This window comes from Rhinopithecus bieti, unplaced genomic scaffold, assembly GCF_001698545.2.
Source record: "Rhinopithecus bieti isolate Rb0 unplaced genomic scaffold, ASM169854v2 scaffold_6946, whole genome shotgun sequence".
Classification (NCBI taxonomy): domain Eukaryota; kingdom Metazoa; phylum Chordata; class Mammalia; order Primates; family Cercopithecidae; genus Rhinopithecus; species Rhinopithecus bieti.
The window spans coordinates 2,133,422-2,138,205 of NW_016805697.1; positions in this window are offsets into that span (position 1 = coordinate 2,133,422).

Below are 4,784 nucleotides of genomic sequence, written 5' to 3' on the forward strand. Positions count from 1 at the left end.
TCCCCATAATTCCCACTTGTTATGGTATGAACCCGGTGAAGATAATTGAATCATGGGGGCAGTTTCCCCCATACTGTTCTCGTGGAAGTGAATAAGTCTCATGAGATCTGATGGTTTCATAAGGGGAAACCCCTTTCACTTGGCTCTTACTTCTCTCTTGCCTGCCGCCATGTAAGACATGCCTTTCGCCTCCCGCCAAGATTGTGAGACATCCCCAGCCATGTGGAACTGTGAGTCCATTAAACCTCTTTTTCTTTATAAATTACTCAGTCTCAGGTGTGTCTTTATCAGCAGTGTGAAAACGGACTGATACAATGGGTAAATACAAAGCATGAAAGAACTCCAGAAACCGTGGAGAAAACAGAACCTCTGGAGATTGCCATGAGTGCTAAGCCAGCCCTAAGCACATATATGAACTAAATGAAGTTTGTCTTCAGTGCCATTTGGGGACCCGGCCTTCACTCAAACCACCATCCTTGCTCTGTTCAGTTTCCCAGTGCCATCAAGCTACCCAGGCAGACAAGAGTTGTCCACACAGTTGTCTTCCCAACTTCAGAACACGTTCTTCCCCTTGCCCCCCAACAGAAGTAGCTCTCAGTTATCATATTGGGAAGTTCTGATAAACTTACTCTCCTTAAGCTCTATTCATTGACGAGTGAAAAACATAATTTTTCCATGAGTGTTTCCCCAGTCCCTTTTATGAGAGATGAGCTGTGATGGGGAGATTTCCTTTTCACCACTTGTTATCTTTTCTCAAGTCCTACCATTAACCTGATTCCTAAGGGTTTGAAGATTTTTGGCTTTTAATAGACCTCTATGAAAACATACTTTACCACTCTACTAGCCAAAACCAGCTAGTTGAAGAAGTGGGAAAAGAATGGGGAATAAAGTTTGAAGGAGGGCGTGGGTGACATGTGGCTATAGAAACTGGTAAGGACTCTGGAAGCAGAGGCAGAAGCCTGCCTTGTTGGGTGGAGTTAATTTCTAAAACTTTGATTTTATAGTCTTAGATATAGCCATGTGGAAGGAAATCTGGAGAAAATGATACCGGTAACTGTATGACTGCCTCATCCACCTAGAGGAAGGTGGTCTTTGTCCAACTTCTAGAAGCAGAAAAGCAGTGGGAAAGAGGCACAGTGGGAAAAGCATGGGCTGGTTCTGGTCTCACCTTTGCCACTGGGCAGCCGTATGAACTTGGTGCAGTCATTTAACCTTCCTGGGTCAGAATCTTCAAAGTTGACATACGGGGGTCAGACTAGATGACTGATTTCTAAGGCACCTCTGGCTAGAAACCCATTTTCTGATAATCATGAATATGGTGAATGGGATTCACCCCTTCTTTGCAAGGGTGGTACAATACTGTAGGTTTTGAGCTCCTCTGCCTGTGAAATCCCTCATTTCTTAAAAGATCCCATCTCTGTCTCCTGTTGCCAGTCACATCCTCCTCAAGGGCCACAATACTTAGCATACATCACCTTTCTCTTTTACTTTGATAGTGATCATTTTTCCCTAAACCTTTCAAATCCTTTTTATTGTTTTTGGCTTTAAATTTAGGAGCACAGCTTCCATGGGACTTTGGACTTAGGTCATCTCCTGGGGAGGGACACTGTGGGCAGCATGAATCCTGGAAGCAGGATCAGAAACAAGACAGAAATAGCAGAGGTGAGTCTGGGGTTTAGCTTGAGAATAGATCAAGTGGAAAACTCCCCTTGGGGTGAAGAGCAAGTACCAAATCAGGAGCAAGCATCGATTCAGAAATGCAGGCACAGACACAATATCCATAGATCAAGGAGCCTCTAAACCACAGAAGACTCTCACATAATCCCAGATGCACCAGGACCCAGAGTTTGGCCTTTTCAGGGCATGGCCAAGCTAATGTTGAAAGGCTGCAACGAGCTGGAGGCCATTATCCTAAGTGAATTAATACAGGAACAGAGAACCGAATACTGCATGTTCTCACTTTTATAAGTGAGATCTAAACATTGGGTACTCATGGACATGCAGATGGCAACAGTAGACACTGGGGACTACTAAAGCAGGCAGTGAGGAGAGGGGAAAGGAGTGAAAAATGAACTACTGGGTACTATGCTCACTACCTGGGTGACGGCATCACTTGTATCCCAGACTTCAGCATCACATAGTATACCCAAGCAACAACCTGCACGTATACCTCCTGAATCTAAAAGTTGAAATTATAAATAAAATAAAATAAAATAAAATAAAATAAAATAAAATAAATAAAATAAAATGCTTTAATTTCCAGACCAAAAGAAAATGTAAAAGAAAAAGCTGCGCAATGTAAGAGCTGACCACTCTGGTAGATTCTGCCTGCTTGGGGTGTGCAAAACAGAGTTATAGAGCAGACAAAATGTAGTTGTTGTTTGTGCGCGAAAGAGGTAAGGAGTGTGAGTGCTGGCCTAAAACGTCATCCCTATTCTGAATACTTAGATATTAAAATGTCTTCAAAAGTTGCGCCTGGGCGCCGTGGCTTCACGCCTGTAATCCCAGCACTTTGGGAGCCGAGCAGGTGGATCCGAAGGTCAGAGTTTTGAGACCAGCCTGGCCAAGCATGGTGAAATCCATCTCACTGAAAAATACAAAAATTAGCGGGCATGGATGGCGGCGTGCTGTAGCCCAGGCTAACCCAGGAGCTGAGGCAGGAGAATCGCTTGAACCCAGGAGGCGGGTTTGCAGGTGGCCGAGATCGCACTACTGCAGTCCAGCCTGGGCGACAAGGGCAAAACTCCATCTTTTTTTTTTTTTTTTTTTTTTTTTTTTTTTTTTTTTGAGACGAGTCTCGCTCTGTCGCCCAGGCTGGAGTGCAGCTGGCCGGATCCAGTCATGCAAGCCCGCCTCCGGGTTTATGCCATTCTCCTTCCTCAGCCTCCGAGTATAGCTGGCGACTACAGGCGCCCGCCACCTCGCCCGGCTAATTTTTTGTATTTTTTTGTAGGACGGGTTTCACCGTGTTAGCCAGGATGTCTCGATCTCCTGACTCTCGTTGATCCGCCCGTCTCGGCCTCCCAAAAGCTGCTGGATTACAGCGCTTGGCCACCGCGCCCGGCAAAACTCCATCTTAAAAAAAAAAAAAAAAAAATCTTCAAAAGTATCCTAATAGGTGGTATTTTATTCATGATTTTTTTTTGTAAAGTGAAAGCCAACTTATTATTATTAAGTGAAAGAATAAAAGAATGACGGCCTTCACAGACGGAGCCAGCCCCGAGGGCACTGGTTGTGATTCTCCATGTTATTCTGATGATATGCTTAAACTAGGGGTGGATTATTCATGCTCCCCTTTTCAGCCATGTAGGGTACTTCCTGACATTTGTAAACTGTCATGGCGCTGGTGGGAGTGCAGCAGTGAGGACGATAGAGGTCACTCTCATGGCCATTTTGGTTTTGGTGGTTTTGACCAGCTCCTTCCTGCCAATCTTATGTCCCATTTCCTTTCCAGGATTCCATTCTTCTGTTATATCGCAAGGCCTTTATGACCTGTGTTATCAGCAACCTGTTTTATCAGCAAGCCCTTGCATGACCTTATTTTATGCTGACCTCCTATCTCATCGCTGTTAGAACGCCTTAACCATCTGGAACGTACCCGGTAGGTTTTGGCCTTATTTTATCAGCTCCTATTTAGATGGGAGTTGCTCTGTTACATGCCTCTGACATTCCCCCTTCTTTTATAAGAGAATTCCTTAATCCTAAGGATTGCAGAGGGGGAAGACTCTTCTTCTGTAACTTTCTTAGTTGAAAGGCAATGATTCCTGCCTAACTATGAAGGTCTCTGCATTCAGGTTTAGCGGAGCTCTCGACAAGCATTTGTATGGGCGGGGCCGGGTGGCACAAACCTGTAATTCCCAGCAGTTTGGAGGGCCCAGACAGGCGATCACAAGTCAGGAGATTGAACCATCCTGGCTAAACACGGTGAAACCCGTCTTCTAAGATACAAAAAAATTAGCCGGGCCTAGGTGGCGGGTGCCTGTAGTTCCAGTACTCTAAGCAGGCTGAGGCAGGAGAATGGGTGAAACTGGGAGCGGAGCTTGCAGTGAAGCTGAGATCGCGCCACTGGCCACTCCAGCCCTGGGGCAGCAGAGCGAGACTCTGTCTCAAAAAAAAAAGCATCAGTATGATAAGGTCCATTCATAAGTCTTGAGTTTCAATGAAAGGTGATATCTGGAAGATTAATAAGTGTTTAACAAAACATTCAGTAAGCTTGTCCTGTATTCCTACACAAAGAGTATAACAGCAATATATTCCACAAGAGTAAAGCAAAATAAGTAAAGTTATTCCAAGTAAACTAAATTAGAAGGCTTTTCATGAACTGGGCAACTGTTGGAACTAAGCTGATATGGGGTTGCTAGATGGGGTTGCACATGCCCAGGATTAGAATATTGATCCAGATTTTTGCATTACCAAAACCCTTGTTTCTTCTGAGTAGCAGTCAGAGGTTACTGACTGGTTCACAGGAATAAGGAGGGTTAGCCTAAATTGCAGAAACAAACTTAAAAACAACTAATGAGACTAGAATTTAATAACAAGTGTACCATAGTTCTTGAAAACATAATATTTCTCTCTCTAGTTTCCCATTTTTACTAAAGACAAACCATGGTAAGACTGATTTGCTTTATTATACTTGGCCTGACTATTTGCGTAAAATGTAGCAACAGTATTTTTCATATAAGCTCTTTTAAAATTGGCTTTGATGGAACTCTGTTCCATAGAAGGGATTTCAGATAAGACTTTTAAAAAGCTGAACCCAGCCATGGGTTTGTACCCTCAAATAC